This window comes from Lactuca virosa, chromosome 3 (assembly GCF_052849685.1).
Source record: "Lactuca virosa cultivar CGN04683 chromosome 3, Lactuca_virosa_CGN04683_v6, whole genome shotgun sequence".
NCBI classification, from domain to species: domain Eukaryota; kingdom Viridiplantae; phylum Streptophyta; class Magnoliopsida; order Asterales; family Asteraceae; genus Lactuca; species Lactuca virosa.
The window spans coordinates 345,056,876-345,071,710 of NC_136428.1; the positions used below are offsets into that span (position 1 = coordinate 345,056,876).

General features: G+C 37.6%; 1 non-coding gene and 1 pseudogene across 2 annotated transcripts in view; both read left to right on the forward strand.

Moving 5' to 3' along the window:
• Nucleotides 1-14,835, forward strand: part of LOC145167523 (putative disease resistance RPP13-like protein 1) — a 260,684-nt pseudogene that overhangs the window by 203,591 nt on the left and 42,258 nt on the right. The window lies entirely within an intron of this gene.
• Nucleotides 13,838-13,944, forward strand: LOC145167955 (small nucleolar RNA R71). Its single transcript, XR_013741554.1, has one exon. It is a non-coding gene; the product is annotated as a small nucleolar RNA R71 (small nucleolar RNA).

Below are 14,835 nucleotides of genomic sequence, written 5' to 3' on the forward strand. Positions count from 1 at the left end.
AGGAATTGGAATTTAGATGAGTTGGTTTGAGTTTTAGAAGCATTTACATAACATGTTTATTCTTAAAATGCTATTTGTTTTATTATGCTGCAATGTTACTTGATTCTTCCTAATTTCAATGTTTTAAACTCATGCGAGAAACTATTGATCTATAATAATCTTGTTGGATTTTTTTATTGATTAAATGCATAATTAAGTTACAAGTACTTGGATTTTGTTGTTTTTATAAGGTACGGATTTGTACATTTGGGTATGAAGTGAATGCTCATTCATACACTATCATATAATATCTAACCCTGAGAATGTACTCGCTAGGCTCCCCATTTCCCCATTGCCTAACCCACTATATTGATAAAATTTTGGATGTTAGTATCTGTTGGTGAGAAGTGTAAGAAGATTTATAAGCTTCGAATATTTTAAAAGACTTTTCGGTTTGTAAAGAATATATTTGACTCGTTAAACCTTTGTTTTGATATCTGTTGTGACACTCCCGCACGAAATGTCTCTCTAAACCATAAATTTTGGGACCGTTTTTTGGGAACTTATGTTTTTACAATTTGGAATTATTTTTAAAAAAATATTTTGTTAAAGTCTATTTCAGATAGCCCCATAGGTGTTATAGTTATGATCGTGCATTTTATTCAATGGAACGCCTTTTCTTAATATGAATCCTTATTATACTTTAATGAATTCGAATTATGTTATGAGGTTTTTTAAATTTTAACGAATTCAATTATTTTATGAGGTTTTTAAATCTGGTAAGGGTGATGTGGTCCTTCGTACACTACCATAAATGTCTAACTCGGCGTGTCAAGTATAAAAAATACAAATATACTAAAATACTAGATAAATTGTAACAACCTGTATTTTTCATAAAACATTTCACATTAAATTTATGGAAAATATTAGAGTAAGCAACAAGTAGACAATACCTTTTTGGGGATTCCTTAGCAATATATGTCAATAAGGCAACCATGGAGGAGGAGGGGGGGTAAAGTACATCAAATGAGCACATGGTTAATTAACACCTACAGATTTCAAGCATGTCAGTGTTCCATTGGACTGTCTAGAATAGTCTATGGTCGTCATCAATACTCTACTAGATGACTGCATCATTAGTACAATAGTACAATAATGGTCACGACCTTACATCTTTATCTTATCTTGCATAACACTTTTCTACCGAATATATTAAAGTACGATAAAACACATATAAGATTAAATCAAGTAAAATCATACCATATTATTTCATCTAACACAAATATCTTGAACATAGATAATAAGCACATATAGCATTTAATTATCTAAATATTTTATCTCTGTGTAAGATGAAAGTAACTATGCACTCACTTGTTAAAAGTTGATGATTTGTGATTAGGTTAGCGCTTTGCCTAACACCTTAGCTTTTCCTTTCAAAATACCTAGATATAAATATCACTAAGTGTTAGTCTTTCTTTCATATTCATCGCGACTATAATAACGATAGCTTAGATTCCTCAATTATCCCATTGAATACATCAAGATCTAGATGATAAGGAAGAACCAGGTACGATCATATCGGAGACGGATCCATTTGGTATATATATAATATAGACTGTTTGGAAAATCCACTTTAAACACCTCACTAAATTTAGCCTAGACATCACCCCAATAAGTAGATCAATCAGTATTATGACATGAAATCACTGATAATCTTAGTTATAGGTTCATAATAATGATTATGAACAGAAACACAAGTTACAGTTAAAGCAATATAAATGCAGCTTAACTTACAGAGTTTTCGGACAAAAGTCTGGAAAGTTCTCAGGATGAACTCTGGCCCGAAAGCTTCTATTTGTTAGACTATATGATAACCCAGAGCTCCACTAAAACACTCTAAGATCTATGGAAAATCTAACCCAAGAAGGGAAATGGCTAAGGGAGAAAGAAGTTGGAAATGAGAGCAAGAGAAGCAAAAATCGGCCAGCTATATATAGAGTCCTGGGTCGCGCCATGTGTGGACGTTTTTGGGTGTAGCCGCGTCATCTTGAAAAGCTTGGGTTTAATTTTTGAGACATGTCCCAAAGTTATGGTGCCACATCACTTTGTTCGCTGAAGAAGGGATCCGTCCAACAAGGCCACATGGCGCCCTTCGGGTGGTGCCATGTCATCGCCTAATGAGTATTTTTTCGCAATCTTTGGAATATCATAACTTTCGCATACAAGGTCTATTTTCGACGTTCTTTATATCCAGACATACCTATTTCCAATTAGTACAACTTTCCTTTAGGTTCTAATAGTAATTCTCATTCTATTTAATTTCATATTTTTATAGAGATTATATTGTTAAAATCCATATGAAAATCATAACTCCTTCATACGAATTCCATTCTCGACTGTCTGTATATCGACGGATTGGAATTTACGAAACCTTGGATTCTCGTTTAGATTGTTTTGGCTAAAAATCAACTGATTTTAATTTTGATTTTTTGTGTCGCACACTATAGTATTGTGCCGCACTAAACCTTCGAAAAATAGTAACTTCCTCGTACGAAGTCAGATTTAGGCGTTCTTTATATGCATTGGCTCGTAATCACGACTACTACGACTTTTGTTTAAACTATTTATCCTAATTAATCTTTTATTTTTATTGTCTATTTTAGCCCTATTTTTAAGTTTTAAAAAATATATTTTCACACAAATATTATATACATATGATATTTATCCAATTTCCACGTACATAATATATAAACACATATTTTCAAATATTTCTCCATCATTTATGCATAAAAGATTACAATCGTCAACCAAAATAAATACTAATTTTATAATTATGCCATATGAGAAACACGTATGTTACAATTATCTCCCTTTTAAGGTGATTTCATCCCGGAATCATGCATCAATGCAAAAAGATGTGGATACCTACTCCTCATGTCACTTTCTGTTTCCCAAGTACGGCTCGACCCAGTTGTATGTTTACATCGCACAAGCACGAAATCAACCACCTTACGCCATAACTTCTTTGTCTTACGGTCAACGATCTCTTCAGGCTCTTCAATCAATCTTTTATTTTCATCAATTCTTAATTTCGAAAGTGGAATCATATCAGGAACATCTCCCAAGAACTTCCTCAAGTAACAAACATGAAAGGTGTTATGAATACCTTCCAGTTCAGCTGACAACTCCAGTTGGTACGCTTGGTTCCCAATTCTATGAAGTACTTTGAATGGTCTAATAAGCCTTGGACTCAGCTTCCTATGCTTTCAAAATCTGATAAGTCCCTTCCATGGAGAGACTTTGAGCAACACTTTGTCTCCGAATTCAAAAGTAATCGGTTGTCGCTTCTTATCTGCATAGCTCTTTTGACGATTCTGAGCTGCTAGCATTCTTTCTCTGATCACTTTTAACTTCTCGGCGGTCTGATGGACAATCTTAGGCCCCATAAATTTCTTCTCTCTAGGTTGAAGCCAAGAAGATGGCATATGACATTTTTGTCCGTACAACGCATGATAAGGTGCAATCTTAATGCTCAAATGGTAACTATTGTTGTATAAAAATTCAACTAATGGTAGGTGCTCATCCCAGTTACCCATAAACTCCAAAGTACAAGCTCGCAACATATCCTCCAGTGTTTGAATTGTTCTTTCACTTTGACCATATATTTGGGGATGTTAGGCAATACTCAAACATAGTTTTGTACCTATTTCTTCGTGTAGTCCCTTCCAAAATCTTGAAGTGAAAAAACTATCTTAGTCTGACACAATTGTTAAGGGAACACCATGAGCTCTCTGATGTGTATTTAATGTGTATATATATTTGTTCAAATTTCAATTTAATAAAACTAATGTTTCTTTCAGTAGACTATTAAACACACTAGGCAGTGTACCTAATCGTGTAATAGTATAGCTATGGTAAGAATAAGTGTCGAACTCAAGGAACGGTGTTTTGGCTAACTTTATTCTACTATTTACTACTTACTAATGAAATTAGAAAAGGTTTTGCTTTCCTAGTTTTGCAAGACTAGATACTTAAATTACCAAACTAACGTACTATCAATTAGTTAAGTTAAAACTAAACTAAGGCAAGAGAACAATGATGAATTAACCAATATAAGTAAGAGACTTTCGTTTAGCTTCAGATTTACTTGTTATTATGGTTGATTTATGGAAGTGCAATGGATTTTAGTTCTTTGGTTACTGATTCCTAAGATGACCAAATTAATATTCACTAATTTAATCATTTAGCAAACTAGCTTATTTATTCGGTTATCAAGCGGACATACTTACAAGTTTACTAGTGTTTGGTTTGAATTGATTAGACTTATAATCAATTGATCAGTTTAGTTTATTGATTCAATTAAATATATGATTTGTCGTCATATATTAGCTCCTATACCTTTTTACCCACTTTTCTACTTAACCCTACACAACTCTAGTCGTAAAATTTTGCAATTCACAAGATCATAAGATTCAAATTTAACTAAGGAAGATAGTCATACTAACTTAATCAAATTCAGCAATAAGTAGAGAAAATAGTTATCAAACGTACTTTAGGTTCTTTAATAAGCAAAATCAACAAATAACCAAATAGCTAAATCCAATCCATAAATTCAACCATAATTAAACAATCAATCCTAGGCTAAACGAAAGTCATGAGTATTTAGCTCATGATTTCAGCAAACAAAATCTCAAAATCGAAATTCAAACAGTTTGACATAGTAGAGACTAATGAAAAATCAAAGTGTAGAGATTTATTGCCTTAATGCTCCTCCTTCCAATGGTTTGATCGAATTCCTTTCTTCCAAGCCTAAGAATAGGTGTTTTGCCTTCAAAAGTGATGATTACTTCCAGAGCCAAAGGTTCTAACTCGGAGGAGAATGAGTTCTATATATAGTTTTCCCGAATTCAGAGCACCACGACGTGGTAAGGCCACCACACCATGGTCTTCGTGTTTATCCCGTGGTCTACAAGTCTTCGAAGCAAATCGGGATTCTTCACGTCACCACGCTGTGGGAAATTCACCATGATGTGTTGCGTATTTTTTTCATAATTTTAAAGCTTTAATTCGTACTTCCAACTCCAAGGTCCAGCTTCCTTTTTGCTCCAAGAATGTCTTTTATCCCTAAAACGTAATTCATAACAAATTAAGTATCTTTTGTTCTAATAAGGGCATAAAAGTAATTAAAATATTAAGTTATGATGTATAATTATGTGTATAAATATGCACATATCAAAATACCCCACACTTATTCTTTGTTTGCCCTCAAGCAAATTGATTTCTTATTTTACCAGCAAACTACAAAACAATCCATTTCAAACCCAGCCACTATCCCAAGACCTCAATGCATGTATTTGTGTTTATAATTCCTAAGAACTTCCCACTCCTAAATACTCACAATCCTTATGAACCTTCACCCCTTAGCTTATACAACACTCATTTTTGCAACCCTCCGAATCAATCCTTAGAAATCTTCCTTACCCTCAAGGTATTTTTGGCTAAACAACCAAGCATACATAAGTTCTAGAAATTACAACTTGGTACCACAATGGAGCTCTTTGAATTCTTCATTTTCTTTGTATATTCGATCTTTGATTACTTTGAATTCACCACCTTTCTTGTTTGATTTTTGGTATCTTCAACTTTTTGTGTTTCTCCATAATTTTGATCTTTGGATTTCATAATTTGACTGCTCCAAAACTCTTGAACTTTTTGGTAATTTCTCTTTTTTTTCATGTATCTCACTTTTTTTTCACTCAAATCCTACACGCTTAAGCAAGGAGCTTAGCTTCAACCTTTATTGGTTAAGGTATTAGTCTAAGTGCAATGACTAACTAACTTTTCCTGGATAGATTTCAGGTTTAGGCTACAGAATGTATTATGCCATATAAGCTACCAGATTACCTTTCATACCTTATGACTTTTCACTAGGAAATGGGAAGCCACAAATACACTGTAACATGTGTTGGCTCGGGTAAACATTTGGGTTTTCATCGGATCATCCCATACTATGCTAGCAAAGATTTTAATTGGCTAAGTTCCCTAAGTTAAACTTATTATTTCAAGTCTATATGAATGCAAATTCTAAAACTAGCAATGCAAAAATTTAAAAATCAAATACTTTTTCTCACGCAATATAATATCCACCTAGCCCACACTTATTTCATGCAATGCCCTCATTGCATGTTATGCTAAACATAAAAATTAAAAAGAGGGAGAAAAAGGAATAGACTCCCCTGGGTAGAAGATGCATCTCGATTCGTGTGGAAATGTAGAAAAGCCCGGTTGCTTGAAAGTGTGAAACAGAATTGGAAAGTATAATAGCAGCCTCCTTATGCGATGAACAACTCCCCCACGACATAGGAAAGTGTCAACCATGTCGTGGCAGCCGGGAAAATACTTCTTATCGTGTGAAAATAAAGTCTATGGTGTGGGAACAGATCATCCATACCATGAGAATGAATATATAATTAGAAACGCCACTTTTGAACACCTAGACTTCGGAAAGTACAGGATCAGACTTGAAAACGGACTCGAAAAGCACCACGTCGTGGCGGAGTTCACCACCTCGTGGTAGACCAAACATAATGCGATTTTGGTATTTTAGCTGCGACACCACGATGTGGTGGATATTACCACGGCGTGGTGATCTTGAAATTGCAATAAACTGTGCCAGGACCAACTGATTTTTGAAATATTTGTGACACCAACTAATGTGGGAAGCTGTTAGGCGTGACTCCTCACTTATTGACGCAACAAACACCCTAAAAATTGCGCAAAGCTCACTTCTCTCGTCGTTTCTAATCTGTCTCTATAAATCATCTTCTTTTGCCAATAATACCCTCTTTTGGACTCTACACATTACACCTGGAAATCTAAAGCAAAGATGAGAAATGAAAGTAGGAAACATTGCCAAACAACCAAACCTAATAAGAAAGAAGTATCAAACAACTAAACCACACAAACCAAACACACAAAAATAAAAGACATAAAATAAACATAGTCTTCAATCCACGAAAATAAAAGGATAGAATGCTCATTCTTCGTCATACCCATCGTCACCTCCTCCTCCACTACCGCCCACTCCACCGGGTTGTTCTCCCCACAACCCCTCTTATTTCGACGCGTATGGGTAAGTAGGAGGAAAATGAACGGGCCGAGTTACACGCATCTGCTCCATAAGATGTTCTAGGCTCATTTTGCTGTAGTTGGCACTCCTTGCCAAGTTATCATCAAACCTCATCCTCGTAATGCTATAAGGATCTATTGGTAGTTCGTCATCGGTGGGTACAACTGGTGGTTCTTCTTCTTCGGGCTCCCTTATTTGTCTTACCCGCCTCGGGACTCGGCCTCGTGGAGTATCGTCAGGAATAAAAAAACCACCCATCCCATGATCAACAATGATATTAGCCCTCTTATAAAGTAGTGTAGAAAAAGGCTTTTGCGGCTCCACAGTCAAAAAGACGGCCTCGCGCTTATCAAGGATGCCAAAAGAATGTGCAAGTCGTGTGATCAACATACCCCCGTAAAGAGGAGAACCACGCCTATCCTTCCCTGCTCGGGCCACAAGAAAATTTGCCAACAAGAATGGTAAGTCCACATAAACATCGGGGATGATAAGAGCCCATAAGAAAAACACGTCTATCGTCGGACAGTTGTCCCCCTCCCGTCTCTGATTAATGGTGTTTGTGATAAGCCGGTGTAAAAGACGATGAAGAGGAGAGAAAATGTCACTTTCTTGTGTAGCCCCTTATCATAAGCACCATTTGCTATTTCATTCCAATCTGTTTCAGCTTTGAACCCTTCGGTAATCCTAATACCTCCAGTAATGTATTGTTGATAAGCTTCGGAATGGACCTCAGATGGAAGATAAATCCGTGTCCTTAGCTCAAAATCAGCAAGGATTAAGGTACGTCTTTCTCCACCAAGGCAAAAAGAAAGGTTGTCTTCAACAAATATTCCATCCTTTCGAGCAAAAGAAACCATGGCCAGAAACTCAATGACTAACTCCTTATACACGACTTCCTGAATTTCAAATAGCCGTCTCCACCCCATACAAACGAACAGCCTATGGATGCTATTGAACGCTTTGTCCAAGTATGGCTCAATTCCCTCCATTAACCCGGTTTGTCCAATCCAGTGCCAATCTACAACTGTAGGAACATGGACTTTTCGCTTCTTTATCCAGACAAGTTTTGCATTCCATCTTGCGTAAATCTCGGGCCCAACCGTCCTAGGAAAAGAATACCACGGAAACTCGTGGTGACTCCTGGGTTGTTGGCCTCGTGCACGGCTGGCCATTTCTTTTAGTGGAAAATTTCAAGAAATCGAGTAGAAGAAAGGAATGTTCTTCGTGGGGAAAGGGAATACGTCGAGAAGGAGGCGGAGTAAATGTGAATTTGTGTTTTGACTGGAGTTGAAAAACCCTAATTTGACTGCAGTTAAACCGCCACCGCGTCGTGGTGTCACCCAAAAAAAACGTTTTAAGGGTTATGTCAACTCACCACGTCGTGGTGGTTTTCGCCACCTCGTGGTGTTGTTTTTTTTGAAAAACTTCCAAATTGGTCAAAGTCTTATAAAAATCATCCACCCCACACTCGTTTTATTCCATTCCCCACGTTGACTTGCATAGAAATTCAAAAGATTGAGAGTATAAAGAATTAAGTAAAAATAAATAAAAAGAAAATGAACCAAAGGAAAAGGAAAGAAAAATGCAAACTCAAAACCACAGGTTGCCTCCTGCAAGCGCTTCTTTTTGGGGAGTCATAAGCCAGACTCCTTCCCGCTTCAAGTTGTTTCAGCTCGTGTGAATTTGACGATTTCCCCTTCTTTTTCTTCAATTGGCATTCCTTCTTCATAATGTTTCACTCTATGTCCGTTAACTTGGAAAGGGGTTCCGTCTCTCGATATAAGCTCAATAGATCCATGTGGGAAAACTTGTTTAACAACAAACGGCCCGTCCCACCTAGTTTGTAATTTGCCCGGGAAAAGCTTTAACCTTGAATTGAAGAGTAGCACCTTTTGTCCTTCATGAAAATCTTTATGACCTTTTAGTCTCATGTCATGCCATTTCTTTGTCTTGTCCTTATATATTAATGAAGTAGTGTATGCTTCATTTGTAAGTTCTTCAAGTGCATTCATTTGCATCAGTCGGTTGACACGAAGTTCGCTTAGTTCAAAATTACATATCTTCAAAGCCCAAAATGCTTTATGCTCGATTTCAACCGACAAGTGGCAATTCTTTCTGTAGACCAACCTATATGGTGTAGTACCAATAGGTGTTTTAAAAGCCGTTCGAAATGCCCAAAGTGCATCATCAATCTTATCCGACCACTCTTTTTTATTACTTCCAACCGATCACTCCAATATTCGTTTTAATGTCCGGTTTCTAACTTCGGTTTGCCCACTTGTTTGTGGATGGTATGATGTTGAAAATCTATGGTGTACACCATATTTTTGTAACACCTTAGCCAATTGATCATTTGCAAAGTAGGTGCCTCGATCACTTATTAGAGCCTTAGGAACACCAAATCTTGAAAACAACTTCTTAAGGAAACGCACCACCACAAGAGCATCATTAGAAGGTAATACTTGTGCTTCCGCCCATTTGGATACGTAATCTACCACCACCAATATATATTTATTTCCTTTGGACATTGGGAAAGGTCCCATAAAGTCAATCCCCCATATATCAAATATCTCACAAACTTGAATGCTATTTTGGGGCATCTCGTTTTGGGATGAAATATTTCCCGACCTTTGGCATGAATCGCACTCCTTGACATATTGAGCGACATATTTAAAAATTGTAGGCCAATAAAAACCCGTATCAAAAATCTTTTTAGCCGTATATTGCGCTCCATGTTGTCCTCCGGTGGGCCCGCTATGACAATGTTTAAAGATTTCTCGACTCTCCTTCCCGAATACACATCTTCTTATCATACCGTTCGCGCAGCTTCGAAAGAGGTATGGCTGATCCCAAAAGTAATACTTAATTTCAGAAAAGAATTTCTTCTTTTGTTGTCTCGTCAAATCTTTTGGAATATAGTCACTTGCTAAGTAGTTGGCTAAATCGGCATACCAAGGTATTTCTCCTACTATAACCATAAGATACTCTTCGGGAAAATCATATGCAATCTTGTTTTCTTCTAATTCTTCCAAGTACGGGTTCTCTAGTCGCGATAAGTGATCCGCTGCTACGTTTTCCATTCCTTTTTTGTCTCGAATATCAATGTCAAATTCGTGTAAAATTAATACCCAACGTATTAGTCTTGGTTTAGCATCTTGTTTAGCAAAGAGATACTTAAGGGCAGAATGGTCGGTAAATACAACCGTCTTTGACAAGACTAGATATGGGCGAAATTTATCAAAAGCATAAACCACCGCGAGCAGCTCCTTCTCGGTAGTAGTGTAGTTTTCTTGAGTTGGGTTCAAGGTTTTGCTAGAATAGTAGATAGGTTGAAAAATTTTGTCAATTCTTTGCCCTAAAACAGCTCCCACCGCATAGTCACTATCTTCACACATAAGCTCAAAAGGAAGGCTCCAATTTGGGGCTATCATAATAGGGGTAGTGGTCAACTTTTCCTTTAACAATTGAAATGCCTCATGACATTCCTTAGAAAAGTCAAATGGGGCATCCTTCAAAAGAAGTTGAGTCAAAGGCCTTGTAATCTTCGAAAATACTTTAATGAAACGACGATAAAATCCCTCATGGCTTAGAAACCTCCTTACCCCTTTTACATTTGTTGGGGGGTGGTAGTTTAGCTATCATGTCAACTTTTGCTCTATTTACCTCTATCCCCAACCTTGAGACTTTGTGTCCTAACACAATCCCTTCATTTACCATGAAGTGGCACTTTTCCCAATTTAGGACTAGGTTTGTCTTCTCACATCTTGCTAACATTAGCTCTAAGTTGGATAAACAATCTTCAAAAGAGGACCCCAAAACTGAGAAGTCATCCATGAAAACCTCCATAAATTTCTCGATCATGTCATGGAAGATAGCCATCATGCACCTTTGGAATGTAGCTGGTGCATTGCATAACCCAAAAGGCATGCGTCTATATGCAAATGTCCCACTTGGGCAAGTAAAACTGGTTTTTTCTTGGTCTTGAGGGTCAATTGGGATTTGGAAGTACCCCAAGAAACCATCAAGGAAACAATAGAAAATATGTCTGGATAGTCTTTCGAGCATTTGATCGATAAATGGTAGCGGAAAGTGATCCTTGCATGTAGCATCATTAAGCTTCTGATAGTCGATGCAAACGCGCCACCCGGTCACTGTTCTTGTTGGGATTAACTCGTTATCTTCATTGGTAACCACCGTCATTCCTCCTTTCTTTGGTACCACGTGTACCGGGCTTACACATGGACTATCAGAGATTGAGTAAATGCTACCAACATCTAAAAGTTTACAACCTCCTTTTTCACCACTTCTTGCATGTTTGGGTTAAGTCTTCTTTGGCATTAAACTATGGGTTTAGCTCCTTCTTCTAGATTCATCTTATGAGAACAATAGGCTAGACTAATCCCCTTGATGTCGGTTATCTTTCGTGCTATGGCACCTTGTCTTTTCTTTAGAACTTCCATAAGGCTTTCTTTTTCATGTTTGGTTATCATAATAGGGTAGTGGTCATTTTTTCCGTTAACAATTGATGAGTATTTAATGTGTATATATATTTGTTCAAATTTAAATTTAATAAAACTAATGTTTCTTTCACTGGACTATTAAACACACTAGGCAGTGTACCTAATCGTGTAATAGTATAGCTATGGTAAGAAAAAGTGTCGAACTCAAGGAACGGAGTTTTGGCTAGATCGGATGCTATAATTACTGGCTTTTGTTGCCTTTTTTCCAAGAATGCATACTTCGGGTGCTCGGGTAAGGCTTTAAGCTCAGGTTTTGGCTTTTCTTCAGCCACCACGACGTGGGCTTCCTGCCATGTCATGGTGTCGCAACTTGTATTGTCAGATCGCAAAAAAAAAATTGGACCACGGCGTGTTGATATCACCACGTCTTGTTGCCTCTTCTACTTCTTTTATTACTTCATTGTAATCACTTTCTTCCAATAACTTCTCCAATTCTTGTAGATCGAGTTTGAAATCAAATTTTCCTTCTTCAAGCACCATAAACCCCTCGGTTTCTTTTTCTTTCCACCCTCCTAGCTCCTTTTCAAATAGTTCATCAAGTATATCTACAGAAAAAGCCATATCATCACTTTCTCTTGAATGTTGAATTGCTCGATTAACCCCAAAAGTGACATCTTTTTCTCCTACTCGGAGAGCGAGTTTGGACTCTCTGATATCAACCAAGGCTTGGGCCTTCCAAGGATGATTGGGACTTTTTCGCCTTCCTCCATATCTAATACGATGAAATCCGCGGGAAAAACAAACTTGTCCACTTTTACGAGCAAGTCTTCACTCACATATACCCCTTGGGAAAGTCATGGCCTTGTTAGCTAAATGTATGACCATGCAGACCGGTCTTGGTTCATGGAGATCAAGCTTCTTGAAAAACAAATAGGGCATCAAATTGACACTAGCTCCCGAATCGGCTGGAGCATGACTAGTTGCTAGATTCCAAAATTGGCATGGTAAGGTTATGCTTTCCGGATCACCCATCTTTTTTGGTAACATCTTTAGCATTGCAGCGGAATAAGTTTTATTCAATACCATCTTCGATAGTCCCTCCATTTTCTTTCGGTTTGTTAAAAGGTCCTTGAGGAATTTGGCATATTTTGGCATTTCGAATAAGGCCTCAAGGAATGGAATATTTATTTCAAGAGACTTTATGTGGTCCAAGAACTTCCGATAATCTTCAACATGTTTCTCTTGAATTGCTCTACTTGGGAATGGAAATGGTGGGCGGTAAGGCTTTACGGGTTCTTCAATTTTCTTTTCAACTTCATGCCATGTCGTGGCATGTGTACCATGTCATGGTGATTGTTCAGATCCTTCTCCTTGACTTTCTTCTTGAACTTCCTTCTCCCCGTCCGAGTTGCTTCTGTCTATGGGCATTAAATGAGTAATAATTTTCCTGCTTCTGGTAGTAATGGCTTGGATGTGAGCTCCTCTTGGGTTTTGTTCAGTGTTTCCTGGAAGTGCTCCCGTAGGCTTTTCATTGAATTGCTTAGCTAGTTTTCCGAGTTGTTGTTCTATGTTGAGGATTGAAGCTTGTTGATTTCTAAATAGTGCTTGCTGGTTTTTCATCATCTCTTGTTGTTCCTTCATCATTACTTCTTGCTCTTTCATCATTATTTGTTGTTCCTTAATTGTTGCTTCAGTTCCTTCGTGCCTTTTTTCAGATGCGGCTGCAAATCGGGTAAGCATTGTCTCAAAATCAGATTTCTTTTCAACCGGTGCTTCCTCTCTTTGATAAAAGCCTCTCCCTATTTGTTCAAACTTTTCTTCTTTGGCCTTTTTATACTCATCATAGGGTAACCACTTTTTCTTAGGTTGTCTCCAGTCTTCATCAAAATGATCTCCGCTTGAGTAGAAAGCTTGAACCTTTCGGTTTCCATTTTCATCAAGGTCACAATCTCTAGTCAAATGTGGCTCGTTACAGCTTTCACACCCAACCCGAATAGCATGGATTGTTTAATCCATTTTAGTCATTCTTCTATCCATGTTTTGCAACATTGTCAATACTGCCGACATATCTTCTGAAGCAACATTATCAGATCCTCTTGTTACATCATTCCTTGGATTATGGTACTATCTAGGGTGTTTAGAGAATTCATCAATGAGCTCCTTAATTTTTGCCGGATTTTTCTTAGTTAAGGGGCCTTGAGAGTCAAGGAGTTGACTAGTGGTGACGTTTACCCTATCATAAAAGATCGACACTTCTTGTTGCACATTGAGGTCGTTTTGGGGGAAATTCCTAAGTAGACCCTTATAGCGCTTCCATGCTTCATACAACGACTCCCCTATCTGTTGTTCAAAATTGGAAATGGCCTTTTTGCGCTTAGCCACCTTGTATGGTGGGCAAAATTGTTCCAAAAACAATTCACGCATCCTTGCCCACGTTGTTATCACGCCTGGTGGAAGTGCCTTCAGCCAATCCTTTGCAGCTCCCTTGAAAGTGACAGGGAGCATCCTTAACATCACCATTTCTCTTGGAACATTTGGAATGTTAAAGTAGTCGGCGATGTCGTTCACTTCATCAAGATGCTTATAAGAATCTTCGTGACCCTTAATTTCAAATGTGGCAGTGGCGGGTATGGTAGGTTGCACAAGCCCCGGTCCGGTGTCGTCTCAAACTCTCTTTTTGTACGCCTCCATCGAGAGGTCGGAAATGTTCGCCATTGTGTTGTCGGGTTCTTTGTTTAACTCACTTTCTGTTTCAGATTCGGTTTCGCTTCCTTCCTTTTCCGTTTCATACTCGGTGTCTTCCTTCGTTGGATTGCTCTTTGTATCTTCGTCCTTCAGTGTTTTGCTGGATTCTCCCACTTTTCCTTTCTTCTTGCTAAAAACTGACTTGAGATTCTTAAAAGGTGACTTCTTTGTTGTATCAGATTCTTCTACGGTTTTGTCTTTGTTTTTGTGAAAAGAGGATTTCGGTTCTTCAAGTGGCGGAATCAAAGATGACTTTGATCCACGGGTCATAAACGAACTGTAAATAAACTAAAGAAACGCTTAAAAAGAACAAAAACGAAAAATAAATTTCTGCTGTTACGATGCCATGGTGTGGTAAAAATTACCACGTCGTGGTGAGTCAAAAAGAAGTAAAAACTAAATAAAAGCGAAAGTAACTAAACAGTAAATAATCCTAATAAAATAGCAGATTATAAAGTAACTAAAACTGCACCGTTCCCCGGCAACGACGCCAAAAACTTGATGTGTATTTAATGTGTATAT